We start from the raw sequence: 22,217 nt of genomic DNA on the forward strand, positions 1-22,217 counted from the left end.
TTTTTTTTCAAACCACAATATAACTGCAGTATTAAACTGTTGTATTGGATTGTCAGAAATGCAACAAAGGCCGCAAATGTACTATGTAGCGCAAAATGGGTGTTTTTTTTCAAACCCCAATATAACAGCAGTATTTAACAGCTGTATTGGACTGTCAGAAATGCAGCAAAGGTTGCAAATGTAGTATCTAGCACAAAATGGGTGTTTTAAAAAATATATATAACAGCAGTATTTAACGGTTGTATTAGACTGTCAGAAATGCAGCAAAGGCCGCCAATGTACTATGTAGCATAAAATGGGTGTTTCTTTCAAACCGCAATATAACTGCAGTATTTAACGTTTGTATTGGACTGTCAGAAATGCAGCAAAGGCCGCAAATGTACTATCTAGCACAAAATGGGTGTTTTAAAAAATCTTTATATAACAGCAGTATTTAACGGTTGTATTAGACTGTCAGAAATGCAGCAAAGGTCGCCAAATGTACTATCTAGCACAAAAGGTGTGCTTTTTTTAAAATAATAATGTAACAGCATTATTTAACGGATTTATTGGACTGTCAGAAATGCAGCGCAGGCTGCAAATGTACTATCTGGCACAAAAGTGTGTTTTTTTTCAACCAACAATGTAACTGCAGTATTTATCGGTTTTATTGGACTGTCAGAAATGCAGTAAAGGCCGCAAATGTACTATCTAGCACAAAATGGGTGTTTTTTTCAAACCACAATATAACTGCAGTATATAATGGTTGTACTGGACTGTCAGAAATGCAGAATAGGCCGCAAATGTACTATGTAGCACAAAATGGGTGTTTTTTTCAAACCCCAATATAACAGCAGTATTTAACAGCTGTATTGGACTGTCAGAAATGCAGCAAAGGCCGCAGATGTACTATCTAGCACAAAATGGGTGTTTTAAAAAAAATATATATAAAACAGCAGTATTTAACGGTTGTATTGGAAAGTCAGAAATGCAGCAAAGGCCGCCAATGTACTATGTAGCATAAAATGGGTGTTTTTTTCAAACCGCAATATAACTGCAGTATTTAACTGTTGTATTGGACGGTCAGAAATGCAGCAAAGGCCGCAAATGTACTATCTAGCACAAAATGGGTGTTTTAAAAAATATATATATAACAGCAGTATTTAACGGTTGTATTAGACTGTCAGAAATGCAGCAAAGGTCGCCAAATGTACTATCTAGCACAAAAAGTGTGATTTTTTTTAATTAATAATGTAACAGCTGTATTTAACGGTTTTATTGGACTGTCAGAAATGCAGCAAAGGCCGCAAATGTACTATCTGGCACAAAAGTGTTTTTTTTTTCCACCAACAATGTAACTGCAGTATTTAACGGTTTTATTGGACTGTCAGAAATGCAGCAAAGGCCGCAAATGTACTATCTAGCACAAAATGTGTGATTTTTTCAAACCACAATATAACTGCAGTATTTAATGGTTGTACTGGACTGTCAGAAATGCAGAAAAGGCCGCAAATGTACTATGTAGCACAAAATGGGTGTTTTTTTTCAAACCACAATATAACTGCAGTATTAAACTGTTGTATTGGATTGTCAGAAATGCAACAAAGGCCGCAAATGTGCTATGTAGCACAAAATGGGTGTTTTTTTCAAACCGCAATATAACAGCAGTATTTAACAGCTGTATTGGACTATCAGAAATGCAGCAAAGGTTGCAAATGTAGTATCTAGCACAAAATGGGTGTTTTAAAAATATATATATATAACAGCAGTATTTAACGATTGTATTAGACTGTCAGAAATGCAGCAAAGGCCGCCAATGTACTATGTAGCATAAAATGGGTGTTTTTTTCAAACCGCAATATAACTGCAGTATTTAACGGTTGTATTGGACTGTCAGAAATGCAGCAAAGGCCTCAAATGTACTATCTAGCACAAAATGGGTGTTTTAAAAAAAATATATATAACAGCAGTATTTAACGGTTGTATTAGACTGTCAGAAATGCAGCAAAGGTCGCCAAATGTACTATCTAGCACAAAAAGTGTGCTTTTTTTAAAATTAATAATATAACAGCACTATTTAACGGTTTTATTGGACTGTCAGAAATGCAGCGCAGGCTGCAAATGTACTATCTGGCACAAAAGTGTTTTTTTTTTTCAACCAACAATGTAACTGCAGTATTTAATGGTTTTATTGGACTGTCAGAAATGCAGCAAAGGCCGCAAATGTACTATCTAGCACAAAATGGGTGTTTTTTTCAAACCACAATTATAACAGCAGTATATAATGGTTGTATTGGACTGTCAGAAATGCAGCAAAGGCCGCAAATGTACTATGTTACACAAAATGGGTGTTTTTTTCAAACTACAATGTAACTGCAGTATTTAACGGTTGTATTGGACTGTCAGAAATGCAGCAAAGCAGGCATGGGATCCAGTCGGTTCTCTCCGGTTCTGCCGAACCGTTTGTTAAAATTACAGCAGGTTCGCAGGACCAGTGAGAAGCAGGAATCCCGACCCGGTCCTGCAGCAGCAGCACATAACATAATTGATTATTTTCAACCTGGCGCTCCAGCAAATGTGAATGACCTTTTTTTTATTTATCTGACTTACTAGTACTGCCGCAGCTCTGCCGTTCGCCCGTCCGCCCGCCCGCCCCCAGCCTGCGTGTGCCGTCATAGCAACACACGGTCACATGGGCTCAGGGCAGGTCCCGGGGGCGTGACTGGTGAGGGAGCTGCGCCACGGCGGCTGGAAGCAGCCAGAGCAGAGGGACTGTCTAGAGGCGAGCTGTCTGACTGAGTCACACAGTCAGACTCCAGACACAGCCATCAGAAAAAGATTGAAGAGTCACAGGCAGCCAGCAGGAGAGTCAGTACAGGTCAGGTCATGTTAGGGTTGTGAGTGTGATGTGACAACACAACATGGATGGCATGGAGGGGGTCAGGGGGGGAGAAATGTGACAACATGGATGGAGGAGGCAAGAGGGGGGGGGGAAATTGGACAACATGGATGGAGGGGGACAGGGGGGGAGAAATTCTGACAACATGCATGGAGGGGGAGAAATGTGAGGGCTGATGTGACACAGGTGATTTGACAGGGAGGGGTGAGAAATGTGACATTGAGGGGGTGAAATGTGACATGGGGGGGCTGATGGCTGACATGGGGGCATGATGGCTGACATGGGGGGCTGATGGCTGACATGAGGGGCTAATGGCTGACATGGGGGGCTGATGGCTGACATGGGGGCTGATCTGAGGCATTGGGGGTCTGATCTGAGGTCTGATTAATATTGGGGGTCTGATTGCTGGTCTGACCTGAGGTGTAATGGAAAATATTGTTTTCTTATTGTTATTCTCTAAAACCTAGGTGCTTCTTATAGGGCGAAAAATAGCCTGCGATTGTCTGAGGCAGAGCGAAGATACCAGGACCATGCAGAGGAGAAGCCAGCTGCTGCAGATGGGACCAGGGCCAGGTGAGCTGCGGGGGGAGGGTGGGGGAATTATATGGTGTATTTATGTGTGTTGCATATATATGGTGTATGTATATGTAAACATGCGTCGTGACGCTGCGTGTCTGGCGCTGAGTAGGGAACCTGTTGTTACAAATTTGAATCCCACCCCTGCAGCAAAGGCTGCAAATGTACTATGTAGCACAAAGTGGATGTTTTTTTTCAAAACACCAATATAACTGCAGTATTTAACGGTTGTATTGGACTGTCAGAAATGCAGCAAAGGCTGCAAATGTACTATGTAGCACAGAATGGATGTTTTTTTTCAAAACACCAATATAACTGCAGTATTTAACGGTTGTATTAGACTGTCAAAAAATCAGCAAAGGCCGCAAATGTAGTATCTAGCACAAAATGGGTGTTTTTTTCTAACCACAATATAACTGCAGTATTTAATGGTTGTATTGGACTGTCAAAAATGCAGCGCATGCCGCAAATGTACTATGTAGCACAAAAAGGGTGTTTTTTACAACCAACAATGTAACAGCAGTATTTAACGGTTTTATTGGACTGTCAGAAATGCAGCGCATGCCGCAAATGTACTATGTACCACAAAATGGTTGTTATTTTTAAAACACAATATAACTGCAGTATTTAACAGTGATATTGGACTGTCAGAAATTCAGCAAAGGCTGCAAATGTGAAAACTGGATTCCAAAAAAGTTGGGACACTATACAAATCGTGAATAAAAACTGAATGCAATGATGTGGAGGTGCCAACTTCTAATATTTTATTCAGAATAGAACATAAATCACGGAACAAAAGTTTAAACTGATAAAATGTACCATTTTAAGGGAAAAATATGTTGAATCAGAATTTCATGGTGTCAACAAATCCCCAAAAAGTTGGGACAAGGCCATTTTCACCACTGTGTGGCATCTCCCCTTCTTCTTACAACACTCAACAGACGTCTGGGGACCGAGGAGACCAGTTTCTCAAGTTTAGAAATAGGAATGCTCTCCCATTCTTGTCTAATACAGGCCTCTAACTGTTCAATCGTCTTGGGCCTTCTTTGTTGCACCTTCCTCTTTATGATGCGCCAAATGTTCTCTATAGGTGAAAGATCTGGACTGCAGACTGGCCATTTCAGTACCCGGATCCTTCTCCTACGCAGCCATGATGTTGTGACGGATGCAGAATGTGGTCTGGCATTATCTTGTTGAAAAATGCAGGGTCTTCCCTGAAAGGGATGACGTCTGGATGGGAGCATATGTTGTTCTAGAACCTGAATATATTTTTCTGCATTGATGGTGCCTTTCCAGACATGCAAGCTGCCCATGCCACACGCACTCATGCAACCCCATACCATCAGATATGCAGGCTTCTGAACTGAGCGTTGATAACAACTTGGGTTGTCCTTGTCCTCTTTGGTCCGGATGGCATGGCGTCCCAGATTTCCAAAAAGAACTTCGAATGGTGACTCGTCTGACCACAGAACAGTCTTCCATTTTGCCACACTCCATTTTAAATGATCCCTGGCCCAGTGAAAACGCCTGAGCTTGTGGATCTTGCTTAGAAATGGCTTCTTCTTTGCACTGTAGAGTTTCAGCTGGCAACGGCGGATGGCACGGTGGATTGTGTTCACTGACGATGGTTTCTGGAAGTATTCCTGAGCCCATTCTGTGATTTCCTTTACAGTAGCATTCCTGTTTGTGGTGCAGTGTCGTTTAAGGGCCCGGAGATCACGGGCATCCAGTATGGTTTTACGGCCTTGACCCTTACGCACAGAGATTGTTCCAGATTCTCTGAATCTTCGGATGATGTTATGCACAGTTGATGACGATAGATGCAAAGTCTTTGCAATTTTTCGCTGGGTAACACCTTTCTGATATTGCTCCACTATCTTTCTGCGCAACATTGTGGGAATTGGTGATCCTCTACCCATCTTGGCTTCTGAGAGACACTGCCACACTGAGAAGCTCTTTTTATACCCAATCATGTTGCCAATTGACCTAATTAGTGTTAATTGGTCTTCCAGCTCTTTGTTATGCTCAAATTTACTTTTTCCAGCCTCTTATTGCTACTTGTCCCAACTTTTTTGGGATTTGTTGACACCGTGAAAATTGGAATCAACGTATTTTTCCTTTAAAATGATACATTTACTCGGATTAAACGTTTGATCTGTCATCTACGTTCTATTACAAATAAAATATTGACATTTGCCATCTCCACATCATTGCATTCAGTTTTTATTCCCAATTTGTTTAGTGTCCCAACTTTTTTGGAATCCGGTTTGTACTATGTAGCACAAAATGGGTGTTTTTTTCAAACCACAATATAACTGCAGTATTTAACGGTTGTATTGGACTGTCAAAAAATCAGCAAAGGCCGCAAATGTTGTATCTAGCACAAAATGGGTGTTTTTTTCTAACCACAATATAACTGCAGTATTTATCGGTTGTACTGGACTGTCAGAAATGCAGCAAAGGCCGCAAATGTACTATGTACCATAAAATGGGTGTTTTTTTTTTTGAACCACAATATAACTGCAGTATTTAACAGTGGTATTGGAATGTCAGAAATGCAGCAAAGGCCGCAAATGTAGTATCTAGTACAAAATGGGTTTTTTAAAAAATATATATATAACAGCAGTATTTAACGGTTGTATTAGACTGTCAGAAATGCAGCAAAGGTCGCCAAATGTACTATCTAGCACAAAAAGTGTGCTTTTTTTAACCAATAATGTAACAGCAGTATTTAACGGTTTTATTGGACTGTCAGAAATCCAGCGCAGGCTTCAAATGTACTATCTGGCACAAAAAGTGTGATTTTTTTCAACCAACAATGTAACAGCAGTATTTATCGGTTTTATTGGACTGTCAGAAATGCAGCAAAGGTCGCAAATGTACTATGTAGCACAAAATGGGTGTTTTTTTTCAAAACACAATATAACTGCAGTATTTAACAGTGATATTGGACTGTCAGAAATGCAGCAAAGGCTGCAAATATACTATGTAGCACAAAATGGGTGTTTTTTTCAAACCACAATATAACTGCAGTATTTAACGGTTGTATTGGACTGTCAAAAAAGCAGCAAAGGCCGCAAATGTAGTATCTAGCACAAAATGGGTGTTTTTTTCTAACCACAATATAACTGAAGTATTTAATGGTTGTATTGGACTGTCAGAAATGCAGCAAAGTCCGCAAATGTACTATGTTCCACAAAATGGGTGTTTTTTTCAAACTACAATATGACTTCAGTATTTAACGGTTGTATTGGACTGTCAGAAATGCACAAAATGGATGTTTTTTTTTTAAAACACCAATATAACTGCAGTATTTAACGGTTGTATTGGACGGTCAGAAATGCAGCAAAGGCTGCAAATGTGCTATGTGGCACAAAATGGATGTTTTTTTTCAAAACACCAATATAACTGCAGTATTTAACGGTTGTATTGGACGGTCAGAAATGCAGCAAAGGCCGCAAATGTACTATGTTCCACAAAATGGGTGTTTTTTCAAACCACAATATAACAGCATTGTTTAAAGGGAACCTGTCACCAGGATTTTGTGTATACAGGGAGTGCAGAATTATTGGGCAAATAAGTATTTTGACCACATCATCCTCTTTATGCATGTTGTCTTACTCCAAGCTGTATAGGCTCGAAAGCCTACTACCAATTAAGCATATTAGGTGATGTGCATCTCTGTAATGAGAAGGGGTGTGGTCTAATGACATCAACACCCTATATCAGGTGTGCATAATTATTAGGCAACTTCCTTTCCTTTGGCAAAATGGGTCAAAAGAAGGACTTGACAGGCTCAGAAAAGTCAAAAATAGTGAGATATCTTGCAGAGGGATGCAGCACTCTTAAAATTGCAAAGCTTCTGAAGCGTGATCATCGAACAATCAAGCGTTTCATTCAAAATAGTCAACAGGGTCGCAAGAAGCGTGTGGAAAAACCAAGGCGCAAAATAACTGCCCATGAACTGAGAAAAGTCAAGCGTGCAGCTGCCAAGATGCCACTTGCCACCAGTTTGGCCATATTTCAGAGCTGCAACATCACTGGAGTGCCCAAAAGCACAAGGTGTGCAATACTCAGAGACATGGCCAAGGTAAGAAAAGCTGAAAGACGACCACCACTGAACAAGACACACAAGCTGAAACGTCAAGACTGGGCCAAGAAATATCTCAAGACTGATTTTTCTAAGGTTTTATGGACTGATGAAATGAGAGTGAGTCTTGATGGGCCAGATGGATGGGCCCGTGGCTGGATTGGTAAAGGGCAGAGAGCTCCAGTCCGACTCAGACGCCAGCAAGGTGGAGGTGGAGTACTGGTTTGGGCTGGTATCATCAAAGATGAGCTTGTGGGGCCTTTTCGGGTTAAGGATGGAGTCAAGCTCAACTCCCAGTCCTACTGCCAGTTTCTGGAAGACACCTTCTTCAAGCAGTGGTACAGGAAGAAGTCTGCATCCTTCAAGAAAAACATGATTTTCATGCAGGACAATGCTCCATCACACGCGTCCAAGTACTCCACAGCGTGGCTGGCAAGAAAGGGTATAAAATAAGAAAATCTAATGACATGGCCTCCTTGTTCACCTGATCTGAACCCCATTGAGAACCTGTGGTCCATCATCAAATGTGAGATTTACAAGGAGGGAAAACAGTACACCTCTCTGAACAGTGTCTGGGAGGCTGTGGTTGCTGCTGCACGCAATGTGGATGGTGAACAGATCAAAACACTGACAGAATCCATGGATGGCAGGCTTTTGAGTGTCCTTGCAAAGAAAGGTGGCTATATTGGTCACTGATTTGTTTTTGTTTTGTTTTTGAATGTCAGAAATGTATATTTGTGAATGTTGAGATGTTATATTGGTTTCACTGGTAAAAATAAATAATTTAAATGGGTATATATTTGTTTTTTGTTAAGTTGCCTAATAATTATGCACAGTAATAGTCACCTGCACACACAGATATCCCCCTAAAATAGCTAAAACTAAAAACAAACTAAAAACTACTTCCAAAAATATTCAGCTTTGATATTAATGAGTTTTTTGGGTTCATTGAGAACATGGTTGTTGTTCAATAATAAAATTAATCCTCAAAAATACAACTTGCCTAATAATTCTGCACTCCCTGTAGAGCTGAGGACTTGGTTTGCTAGATGGCCGCTAGCACATCCGCAATACCCAGTCCTTATAGTTCTGTGTGCTTTTATTGTGTAAAAAAAACGATTTGATACGTATGCAAATTAACCTGAGATGAGTCCTGTTCCTGACTCCTCTCACGTACAGGACTCATCTGTCACGACCATGGTCTTGGTCGTGACTCCTTGAGCCGCATGCAGTTGCCCGCGGTCTGGTCTTGTTATCAATCACAGGTGAGGGCTGTTAGTATTATGCCTCACGTGTGGTTGCCACTGGCAACATGATGTTATTTGACTGTACAGCAGCCTGAGCTGGTTGCTAGGCAGCTTGCTGTCAAGTGCATGCGGTTGCACCTGGCAACCTCTCTTTGTAGGTGTGCACTTTGTATGTTTGGTGTGCACGGGATTTAAGTTATGTGTGCATTTCCCCTTTAAGTGACACTTACCTTCTCTGGTGTTGGAAGGACATGTGTTGTCCCCTTTTGTGGTTGGGGGGGGCTTTGAGGGGTGGGAGTATGTCTGGCCTTCGGAAGAGGGCGCAGCATGTGGCGCCTGCCGTTTTCTTGCACGCATGCTTATCCTCCGGAGGGAGGGTGAAAGGGGAACCCTGATACAATGCAGTTCTCTGTAGCAGTGGTTGAAGTGTGTGTGAACTAGCATTTGTGGTTGGGTCTCCCCTCGTCCACGTCTTAGTGGTTCTTGCACTTGTGTCGGTGTTGCTAGCTGCAGTCCTTGTTAGACTGGCTTAGGTGTATGCTGGTGGAGGATGCATGCTGGCAGCGACTTGGTGGGAACCGTGGCTGAGAGTGGACGCAGTGTTCAGTGCCGTCTCTCCGGGCTGTTTGTTTGCTGGTCTCTGGTTCCTGTGTGTTTCTCCAGAGGCTGGCAGTCAGCGCCCTGGTTCCTGTGTGTTGCTCCAGGGGCTGGCAGCAGTCCTGGAGAGACTCGCTGGCACTGACACGCATTCTGCTTCTTTTTCCCTTCTCCTATCCCTGTTTTTCGGTCCCTCACTAGTTTCCCCTTTTTTTTTTTTGGTGGTGGGGCTTTGAGGGGTGGGAGTGTCACAACCATGGTCTTGGTCGTGACTCCTTGAGCCGCATGCAGTTGCCCGCGGTCTGGTCTTGTTGTCAATCACAGGTGAGGGCTGTTAGTAGTATGGTTGCCACTGGCAACATGATGTTATTTGGCCATATAGCAGCCTGAGCTGGTTGCTAGCCAGCTTGCTGTCAAGTGCATGTGGTTGCACCTGGCAACCTCTCTTTGTAGATGTGCACTTTGTATGTTTGGTGTGCACGGGATTTAAGTTATGTGTGCATTTCCCCTTTAAGTGACACTTACCTTCTCTGGTGTTGGAAGGGTTAATTCCTTTCCTAGTATGTCTGTGTGGGTGTCGCTACTTGGGCTATTTAGCCTCTGCTGGAACCCTGTAGCTGAGGGGTACTCCAGGCATGTTATGCTGGAGTCATCCTCCTGGTATCCTGATGCCATCTATCCAGTGAGGGCCACCCTTGTGGTCATAAAACTCATGTATTGATGTTATGCTTATGTTTTGTGTGGAGTCTCACCTTATTGCAGTTATGGATCTGGTTTCCTGTGTGAGTTTATGTTGTGTGCTGTGTCCTTTTGTGTTTGGTGTGGATAACAGCTATTGAGCACGGGATCCAGTCAGTGTGTCTGTGGCAGGTAGGTGTGGAAGGGGTTTCACTCGCCTGCCTTATCCATATGCTGTTGATGTTCCCCTTTCCTTGCAGCTTGGCCAGTGAGACTCCTGTTCCTCCGTGTCTAGGAGGAACAGGTCGTCTAACCCTGCTCCTAGTCCAGGGATCTCTTGAGGGCTAGTTAGGGACTCGAGGTTCCTGAGTATGAGCCCTCCTACCATCTGGGTCGGCTCATACAGTTAGGAGTCAGGGTCAGAGTTAGGGACGCTTTAGGAGGTGACCTGCTCCCTAATTCTGTTGTCCAGGCCTAGCAGCTTCCTTATCCTTAACATCGCACGGATGAGGGTTTCCCCCACTCTCATCCGTGACATCATCTCAGGTTAATTTGCATATGTATCAAATCGTTTTTTTACACAATTAAAGCACAAAGACCTATGTGGACTGGGTATTGCAGATGTGCTAGCGGCCATCTAGCAACACATGTCCTCAGCTCTATACACAAAATCCCTGTGATAGGTTCCCTTTAACGGCTGTATTGGACTGTCAGAAATGCAGCAAAGGCCACAAATGTAGTATCTAGCACAAAATGGGTGTTTTAAAAAAATATATATATAACAGCAGTATTTAACGGTTGTATTGGACTGTTGGAAATGCAGCGCAGGCCGCAAAGGTACTTTATGGAAAAAAAATATATGATTTTTTCACACACAGTGAAACAGATGGATTTACTGATTTTATTTCACTATCAGATTTGCAGTGCAGGCTGCAAAGGTACTTTATGGCCAAACAAAAAGTGTTTTTTTTTTACCCACAATGTCCCAGTTGTATTCAATAATTCTATTTCGCTATCAGATTTGCAGTGCAGGCTACAAAGGTACTTTATGGAAAAAAATATATGATTTTTTCACCCACAATTACACAGATGGATTTAACAGATTTTCTTTCACTATCACAAATGTACTTTTTAGAAAAAAAAATTATAATTTGTCTCCCCCAGAATCTAACAGATGGATTTACTTGGATTGTACTTTACAGAATTTTTTTTGAATATGTCACCCCCTGGGTCCCAGAACTCACAGACGGAATACGTATATTATTTTCCCTTCCCCTGGCACATTCCGTATGCAGTGCAGGTGCACTTAAAAAATCGGTATATGTTGCCCACTGAACAAAAAGAACAGGATTAAATTATTGTCCCTGGCACATATGCAGTGCTGGTGCACTGAACTTGTACAAAATGGCCACCGACGACCACCTAAGTAACAGATCGATAAAACTTATTTTTCTGTGTCACAGGGCTCAGGGCAGGGTACAAAATTGCTGCATTGCACCCACAATTTTTTTTTTGCTGTAGAATGCAGAGTTAACAAGTTCTGATATCAGATATATTTTTTCCTATTCTCTCCCTCACAGCAGCAGCATCCTATCCTTACACTAGTAAGAGCAGAGTGACGTGTGGTGCTACGTGACTCCAGCTTATATAGAGGCTGGGTCACATGCTGCACTGGCCAATCACAGCCATGCCATTAGTGGGCATGGCTGTGATGGCTTCTAAGGGCACACGAGTTAAACGCTTGTTGATTGGCTGCCCTGCAGCCTTTCAAAAAGCTCAAGTAAATCGCGAACACCGAACCCGAACTTTTACTGAAATGTTCGGGTCCGGGGACCAAAAATCCTAAAGTTCAGTACGAACCCGAACTTTACAGTTGGGGTTAGCTCAACCCTAGTCTTTATAATGACCGAAAGAGCCACTATAAAAGTGGGTGGATGCCCAGGTGTACTCAGCCACTGAGGAAGGAGTTAGTCTAAACTTGGAAACGCGTCTGGCGTTTACAGATACACTTGCAAGTATTGAGACCGATTTATTAAGAAACAATGGATATATCCCTTCATCACAAGTAATTTGGACCGCTTCACGGACATTACTATCGGCTTGCTACAATCTATCATCTCGCTAAAGAACCTAGGCACCCCAGGATCTACATGTGGAGACACGTGGGTCGCCAAGGACGGACTGCAGATATTGCGGAGAATATAGCAGTAAGCAAGGATAACATTACCCGCATCAGTCCTAAAAAGGCGGAGGTAAGGGATTGAGTGCGCCGCTACCACGTGGGACGCCACGGTCGGTAAAAAATCTCCAGCCAACAGTGAGTATCCAACATTGATCACTGCTAAGATACCTCCACTATTAAAAACCACTGTATATACAGCGGAATGATACAATAACTAAATGGAGATCTAATCATATAGAGGACGCAATATATTAAATGTAACATCCCTGTATTCTATGATACTGAATGAACTAACAGACTCACAATCATTATCAAACGTGGACTACCTATAAAGGAGACTGATTTTTTATGTGGGTCCAAATTAACCTAGCTGTGGTATTATTTTATACATTTTCTATTGTTTATTTCTAATATATTGATATATGCAAGTGTGTTATTGATCACTCTCCATATGCAAAGGTGATATGTATCATAAATCTCTGCAGCCATATGTGTGTTAGTTATTAATGATCTAAACATTAGCGAGCTAGCTCATAATATAAATCCACCACCTTAATGGATCTACCACACACGGTCTTTAGTGCAATATTGCCATTATGGCACACCATTTCATATGGTAAATCAGTGGATGATTATTTTTTTACTATTAGTATTTTGGACCTTGGTCTTTTCAAATGCAACATCTCTCAAGTGCAACTCTTAAGTGCACATACTGAATTATACCAGAATTGGACCAGAAGGGGACCACAGGTAATTACAGACATAGTCAATGCAAACAATGTTTACATTTTTCATCTTACTCTTCCCACTTTTCCACAACCTCCTGAAATACCCCCACATCTATTCACCCAGCAAGGAACTATTAATCTCTTCCTCCATCTTACCTTCTCATCTGGCAGCTTGCACAAACCTGTTTGCCAACATAAAACACTACCTTCCCAAACACACACAGATACCTCATGCTCTCTCCTATTCTCTGCTTCTCCTTATTGCTGGTGATATCTCTCCAAATCCAGGCCCCCCTCAGCAAATCCCCACTATCACCTCCATGTCCCACTAAAAATCTCCTTCTACAAATTTCTGCAACCCCTTAAACCTAATAACCATTCCTCTGACCCCTGCTCCTTTGGTTCCTCTTGCAGGAGCATTATGGAACGCACGTTCTGTCTGTAACAAACTGTCATACATTTATGAACTTTTCATCTCTCAAAACCTTTCCTTTCTGGGTCTCACAGAAACATGGCTGACACCCTCTGACACCTCCTCCCCTGCTGCACTCTCTTTTAGTGGATATCAATTCACTCACACCCCCCGCCCTGGCTCAAACATGGTGGAGGAGTTGGTCTTCTCCCATCAGACACCTGCTCCTACAGCCCAACTCCACTGCCACCCTCCATTACGCTTACCTCATTTGAAGTACACACTGTTCGCATCTACTCTCCCTCCAACCTTCAAGTAGCCATAATTTACCGCCCCACAGGCCCAGCCACCATCATTCTTGACCACTTTAACACCTGGCTACTACACTTTCTTTCTGCCGACATCCCCACTATCATTATGGGTGACTTCAATATCCCTATTGACACCTGCCACTCGGCCGCCTCTAAACTCCTGTCACTCTCTTCCTCCTTCGGCCTATCACAGTGGTCTTCAGCTCCCACTCACAGAGATGGTCACACTCTGGATCTGATCTTTACCCACCTCTGCTCCCTATCTAACCTTTCTAATTCGCCTCTCCCCCTATCCGACCACAACCTACTCACCTTCTCTTCATTGGTCTCTTCTGATGCTCCCCCGGTTCACACACTAGCACACCCCCGCAGGAACCTTAAACATCTCGACTTTCGCTTGCTTTCTGATTCTCTTCACCCACTCTCTACCATCTGTTCTCTCCAAGACCCAGATGCTGCTACCACCCTATATAACTCCACAATAAGTACAGTTAAGGACACTGTTGCCCCCCTCACACACAACAAAACCCGAAAAATTAACAGACAACCCTGGCACACCAACCTGACCAAAAAACTCAGACAAGCTTCCAGGGCTGCTGAGCGGAGATGGAAGAAATCCCATTCTAAAGATCATTTCACCGCATACAAGCAATCCCTCCTCATATTCAAATCCTCACTCGCTGATACAAAAGAGGCCTACTTCTCATCTCTCATATCTTCCCTGTCCCACAGCCCTAAACAACTTTTTAGCACTTTTAACTCCCTTCTCCATCCCTCAGTACCCCCACCCTCTCCTCTCATCTCATCTCAGCTGAGGACTTTGCCAAATATTTCAAACAAAAGATAGTCAACATTAGAGAAAGCTTTACTACACAGTCCCCATAGACCCTCTACACAACTGCTCAGTCCTCTTCTCCCAAAACCCGCTTCTCCACCATTACAGAAGAAAAACTTTCCACTCTACTCTCAAAATCTCCTCTGACCACCTGTGCACTTGACCCAATCCCATCCCATCCCACCTCATCCCTAACCTCACCACAGTGTTTATCCCAGCCCTAACTCATCTCTTCAACCTAACACTAACCTCTGGTGTCTTCACCTCTGCTTTTAAACATGCTACCATTACACCCATCCTCAAAAAGCCTTCACTTAACCCATCTTCTTTGTCCAGTTATCGCCCCATATCACTTCTTCCGTATGCCTCAAAGCTACTTGAACAACATGTCCATTCTGAACTGTTCTCTCACCTCTCCTCCTGCTCCCTCTTTGACCGCCTACAATCTGACTTCCGACCCCACCACTCAACTGAGACTGCCCTTACCAAAGTCACCAATGACCTACTGACAGCCAAAACCAAGGAACAATACTCTGTCCTTCTTCTCCTTGACCTGTCCTCTGCCTTCGACACTGTTGACCACTCCCTTCTGTTGCAAACTCTCTCATCTCTTGACATCACTGACCTGGCCCTCTCCTGGATCACATCATACCTCACAGACCGGACGTTTACCGTCTCCCACTCTCGCACCACCTCCTCGTCTCATTCCCTCTCTGTTGGTGTCCCGCAAGGCTCTGTCCTAGGACCTCTGCTCTTTTCTATCTACACTTTTGGCCTGGGACAGCTCATAGAGTCCCATGGCTTTCAGTATCACTCCTACGCTGGCGACACACAAATCTACCTCTTTGGTCCAGACATCATCACCTTACAATCAAGAATCCCACAATGTCTATCTTCTATAACATCCTTCTTCGCCTCTCGCTTTCTAAAACTTAACATGGATAAGACAGAATTCATAATCTTTCCCCCCATCTTGTTCAAACCCCCCAACAGACCTATCTATCACGATCAATGGCTGCACACTCTCCCCGGTCAACCAAGTCCGCTGCCTTGGACTGACCGTGGATTCTGCCCTTTCATTCCGACCGCACGTCCAAGCCCCTTACACCACCTGCCGCCTCCAACTCAAAAACATCTCCCGCATCCGCGCTTTCCTTAACTTTGAATCTGCGAAAATGCTTGTACATGCCCTCATCATCTCCCGCCTCGACTACTGCAACATTCTCCTCTGTGGCCTTCCATCTAGTACTCTCGCACCTCTCCAATCTATCCTCAACTCTGCTGCCCGACTAATCCACCTCTCACCCTATTACTCCTCTGCCTCTCCCCTCTGCCATTCCCTTCACTGGCTCCCCATTGCCCAGAGAATTCACTTCAAAGTACTAACAAATACATAGAAGGCCGTCCATAACCTGTCCCCTCCCTACATCTCTGAGCAACTTTCCCGATACATCCCCACACGCACTCTCCGATCCTCACAAGACCTCCTTCTCTCCTCTCCTCTTATCGCCTCTTCCCACAATCGACTCCAAGATTTCTCCTGTGCATCCCCCATACTCTGGACCTATACAACATATCAGACTCTCACCTACAGTGGAATCCTTCAAAAGAAACCTGAAAACCCACCTCTTCAGACAAGCCTATAACCAGTGACCCTGCTGCCTCTATACCGCCATGACCAACTTCACCCGCACCTACTGTGTCCTTCTTTCATACCATGTAGATTGTAAGCTCTCACGGGCAGGGCCCTCTCTCCTTCTGTACCAGTTTGTAACTCGTCTTGTTTATGATTAGTGCAATTGTCTGTATTATGGACTTCAGACTAGTATTTCAGGTTTTCACTGAGATTTCTGGTAGGGCACCTCCCTGACTGCTGCAGAACTGAATGACTGATCCAGGCTGTGGTCTGCTGGCATACTGTCGCTTTAATCTTTACTTGTGCTGCTCAAATTCCTGTTTTTGTTAGATAAATAGATAGATATGAAGTACAGTCGTGGCCAAAAGTTTTGAGAATTACATAAATATTGGAAATTGGAAAAGTTGCTGCTTAAGTTTTTATAATAGCAATTTGCATATACTCCAGAATGTTATGAAGAGTGATCAGATGAATTGCATAGTTCTTCTTTGCCATGAAAATTAACTTAATCCCAAAAAAAACTTTCCACTGCATTTCATTGCTGTTATTAAAGGACCTGCTGAGATCATTTCAGTAATCGTCTTGTTAAGTCAGGTGAGAATGTTGACAAGCACAAGGTTGGAGATCATTATGTCAGGCTGATTGGGTTAAAATGGCAGACTTGACATGTTAAAAGGAGGGTGATGCTTGAAATCATTGTTCTTCCATTGTTAACCATGGTGACCTGCAAAGAAACGCATGCAGCCATCATTGCGTTGCATAAAAATGGCTTCACAGGCAAGGATATTATGGCTACTAAGATTGCACCTCAAACAACAATTTATAAGATCATCAAGAACTTCAAGGAAAGAGGTTCAATTCTTGTTAAGAAGGCTTCAGGGCGTCCAAGAAAGTCCAGCAAGCGCCAGGATCGTCTCCTAAAGAGGATTTAGCTGCTGGATTGGAGTGCCACCAGTGCAGAGCTTGCTCAGGAATGGCAGCAGGCAGGTGTGAGCGCATCTGCACGCACAGTGAGGCGAAGACTTTTGGAAGATGGCCTGGTGTCAAGAAGGGCAGCAAAGAAGCCACTTCTCTCCAAAAAAAACATCAGGGACAGATTGATCTTCTGCAGAAAGTATGGTGAACGGACTGCTGAGGACTGGGGCAAAGTCATATTCTCCGATGAAGCCTCTTTCCGATTGTTTGGGGCATCTGGAAAAAGGCTTGTCCGGAGAAGAAAAGGTGAGCGCTACCATCAGTCCTGTGTCATGCCAACAGTAAAGCATCCTGAGACCATTCATATGTGGGGTTGCTTCTCATCCAAGGGAGTGGGCTCACTCACAATTTTGCCCAAAAACACAGCCATGAATAAAGAATGGTACCAAAACACCCTCCAACAGCAACTTCTTCCAACAATCCAACAACAGTTTGGGGAAGAACAATGCATTTTCCAGCACGATGGAGCACCGTGCCATAAGGCAAAAGTGATAACTACAGTAAGTGGCTCGGGGACCAAAACGTTGACATTTTGGGTCCATGGCCTGGAAACTCCCCAGATCTTAATCCCATTGAGAACTTGTGGTCAATCCTCAAGAGGCGGGTGGACAAACAAAAACCCACTAATTCTGACAAACTCCAAGAAGTGATTATGAAAGAATGGGTTGCTATCAGTCAGGAATTGGCCCAGAAGTTGATTGAGAGCATGCCCAGTCGAATTGCAGAGGTCCTGAAAAAGAAGGGTCAACACTGCAAATACTGACTCTTTGCATAAATGTCATGTAATTGTCGATAAAAGCCTTTGAAACGTATGAAGTGAGTGTAATTATATTTCACTACATCACAGAAACAACTGAAACAAAGATCTAAAAGCAGTTTAGCAGAAAACTTTGTGAAAACTAATATTTGTGTCATTCTCAAAACATTTGGCCACGACTGTACATAACTATTCACCCCCTAAAGTCAATACTTTGTAGAGCCACCTTTTGCAGCAATTACAGCTCCAAGTCGCTTTGGATAAGTCTCTATGAGCTTGCCACATCTTACCACTGGGATTTTTACCCATTCCTCCTTGCAAAACTGCTCCAGCTCCTTCAAGTTGGATGGTATGTGCTTGTGAAGAGCAATCTTTAAGTCTGACCACAGATTTTCTATTGGATTGAGATCTGGGCTTTGACTAGGCCATTCCAACACATGTACATGTTTCCCCTTAAACCAGTCAAGTGTTGCTTTAGCAGTGTGTTTGGGGTCATTGTCTTGCTGGAAGGTGAACCTCTGTCCTAGTCTCAAATCACTCACAGAGTGGGACAGGTTTTGCTCAAGAATATCCCTGTATTTAGCACCATCCATCTTTCCCTCCACTCTGACCAGGTTCTCAGTCCAGTCCCTCCAGCATGATGCTGCCACCACCATGTATGTCTCACTGTGGGGATGGTGTTCTTTGGGTGATGTGATGTGTTGGGTGTGCGCCGGACATAGCGTTATCTTTGATTGTCGAAAAGTTCAATTTTAGTCTCATCAGACCATAGCACCTTCCTCCATACATTTTGGGAGTCTCCGACACGCCTTTTTGCAAACTCACAACGTGCCTTTTTGTTTTTAGTTGAAAGTAATGGCTTTATTCTGGCCATTCTGCCATAAAGCCCAACTCTATGGAGCTTACGGCTTATTGTCTTCCTATGTACAGATACATACGCACATGCCAATTTTCGGTTTTCTATTTCTAAACAATATTTTTATATATAGATTTCTCTCATTTCACTTCACCGACTTAGACTATTGTGTTCTGATCCATCACATAAAATTCAGATTAACAAAACCTTGAACATAAGGCTGTAATGTACCGAAATAAGCAAGAATTCAAGGGGGGTGAATACTTTTGGAAGGTAATGTATTTGCAGTAATGCAAATAAGTATTTCATGCCTTTACAACTGATTAATTAGTACCTGGTGGGACAGCTCCAAATTAACCAAATTACATCAAGCATCTCAACCTAGCTGTGGTTATATTGTATATATATATTTAAACACGCAGCGCGATAGAGATTTTGGATGTAACCAGATGATTTCGTACAAGTGACGGACTGAACCATCACTGGGTCTGCAGTAGAAGCCTGAGGGCTAGCCTCCTTCCTACAGGCTATGGACCCAGGACTATGGAGACCCCCACTCTGACCTATTTGGGTTAGAGGAAACTATAAACCATGATTTTTTGGTTGAGTTTATAAGCCACATCTTTCCTATTCCCCATTAAAGTTGCATGGTGTGAATCCATAAACGCAATAAGGGTTAACTCTGCACTGAGACGCCCAATGAATGTGTTAGTTTATTTGTCCTTTTGTTCTATTGTGTCAGTGATGGGATTAAGAAGAAGCCGCGTCTGGTGTAGAGAAGTAGATAATCCCATCCCATGGGTCTTCTCTCTCCCTATTGTTTCATCAAGATACTGTGGAGGGGATGTCTGTTTGCATGCTGTTCATTTTTGATTGAGCTATGCGGCATAAAGCTGGCAGCCACTGCAATTATATATAGATCCCTCCATATTGGAATTTCTTGATATTTAAAGTTGTTAAGATTTCTGAGTTGTTTTTCTAAAATCTGAACCTTCTGTGATTACAGAAGTTCCTATTCCCTCTATTCGCAAAAGGCCATCGGCAGAGGCCGTGGAGGTTGTGGAGGTAGAGGAGGAAGAGGAGGAGGAGGCCGGACCCTCCCAGCCTATTGAGCCACCCCCACAGATGTGGGAGAGGTTAAAGAGGTGGAGGTGGAAAATGCTGGACCCTCCAGCACCGCCCCATCTCAGGAGGAGGAAGAGGAGGAGATCACCAGCCCCCGCCAGGAGGGTAAATATGTGCACATAGCAATATGATTATGTATCCATAAGGCTACTTTCACACCTGCGTTTAGGTCGGATCCGTCTGGTATGTGCCCAGACGGATCCGCACCTATAATGCAAACGCTTAGATCCGTTCAGAACGGATCCGTTTGCATTACCATGAACAAAAAAAAAAAAAAAAAAAAATATTTTTTTTTTTTGTTCATGATAATGCAAACGGATCCGTTTTGACTTTACATTGAAAGTCAATGGGAGACGGATCCGTTTGAAAATTGAGCCATACTGTGTCAACTTCAAACGGATCCGTCCCCATTGACTTACATTGTAAGTCTGGACGGATCCGTTTGCCTCCGCACGGCCAGGCGGACACCTGAACGCTGCAAGCTGCGTTCAGGTGTCCGCCTGCTGAGCGGAGCGGAGGACAAACGGAGCCAGACTGATGCATTCTGAGCGGATCCGCATCCATTCAGAATGCATTAGGGCTGGACGGATCCGTTCGGGGCCGCTTGTGAGCCCCTTCAAACGGAACTCACAAGCGGAGCCCCGAACGCTAGTGTGAAAGTAGCCTAACATGTACATAAACATTGAAAGGGCCAACAATGAGGCGACAACATACACTATAGTAATACAAAAAAGAACACTGGACAATAACTCTGTAATCTACATAAAAACCATTAACTTAACAAATAAATATCAAACTCTATTGAACTATCACTAACTAACAAACAAAATAAAATTATACTCTAGTGAAATATCACAAACTAATAAACTATATAATCATCATAAATACCATTAACTAACGTATTGAGATTTAAATCGTCAATGTGTATAAACACTCAAAATAAAAAAATAAAAAAGTAAAAAAAATAGAAAAACAGACATATTTGGTACCGCCGTGTCCATAACAACCGTCTCTATAAAAATATCATATGACCTAACCCCTCAGATGAACACTGTAAAAATAAAAAAATAAAAAATATTTTGTCACCTTACATCACTAAAAGTGCAACACCAAGCTATCAAAAATGCATATGCCCCAGAAATAGTACCAATCTGTCATTTCATTCAGCCAAAAATGAGCCCCTACCATTAGACAATCGCCGAATAAAAAGATTAATATGGCTCTCAAACTATGGAGACACTAAAACATGAATTGTTTTTGTTTCAACAATGCTTTTATTGTGTAAAACGGAAATAACTAAAAAATAAGGAAACATATTAGGTCTTGCCGCCTCTGTAACAACCAGCTGTATAAAAATATCACATGAAGTAACTCCTCAGGTGGACACCTTTAAAAACAAAAAATAAAAACTCTCAAAAAAGGCATTTTTTGACAACTTTGATCACAAAAAGATGTAATAGCAAGCGATCAAAAAGTCATATGCACCACAAAATACCACAAATCAAAATTTCATCTCATCCAGACCGAAAATGAGCCCTTACATAAGACAGTCGCCCAAAAAAAAAAATGGCTTTCAGAGTTTGGAGACACAAAAAAAACCTATTTTTTTAAAAATGCTTGTTTATGTAAAACTGAACCAAACAACCTAAAAAGTAGACATATTTTTTTTTGTCACCTCCGTAACAACCTGCTCTATAAAAATAGCCTATCATCTAACCTTAGCGTTAACTAGGCGTTCCCTGAGGCTGGATCCGGAGGACGGCTGTCGATGGGTTGGCTGCAAGAATGATCTCATATCCAAAGTGACAAACACATCTTCAAACCGCCCTCTTCTTGCAGGCGCTGTTGGATTGGTACCCACAACTGTTTCTCTGTGAGTGGAAATTCCTCTGCCAGCGCCCGCAAAAGCAGAATTCAGCATTTCTCGAAGCAACGCCTGGAAGTGCTGCATTCTGACAGCCCTCTCTGATGGTGGTAACAATTCCGCCATTTTTTGTTTGTACCGGGGGTCTGAGTATGTTGCCACCCAGTACTGTACCCAAGAACGTTTAAAGCATGCTCTTCTTGCTCCACCTCTGCCCCAGCACCATCCTCCTCTGACTCCTCTTCAGACTCCTGTTGTTGACTTGTCTCAGATGGAGTAGCCCCCCCTGGGAATTCATCCAGCATTGCGACTTCCTCATCTTCCAGCTCCTGCTCCTCGACAGCTTGATCAATGACATGACGCAATGCACGCTCCAGAAGGAAGGCGTAAGGTACAATGTCACTGATGGCGCCCTGGCTGCGACTGACCAGTTTGTTGATCTTATCAAATGGCCGCAGAAGTCTGCATGC

This window comes from Bufo bufo, chromosome 1 (genome assembly GCF_905171765.1).
Source record: "Bufo bufo chromosome 1, aBufBuf1.1, whole genome shotgun sequence".
Lineage (NCBI taxonomy): Eukaryota > Metazoa > Chordata > Amphibia > Anura > Bufonidae > Bufo > Bufo bufo.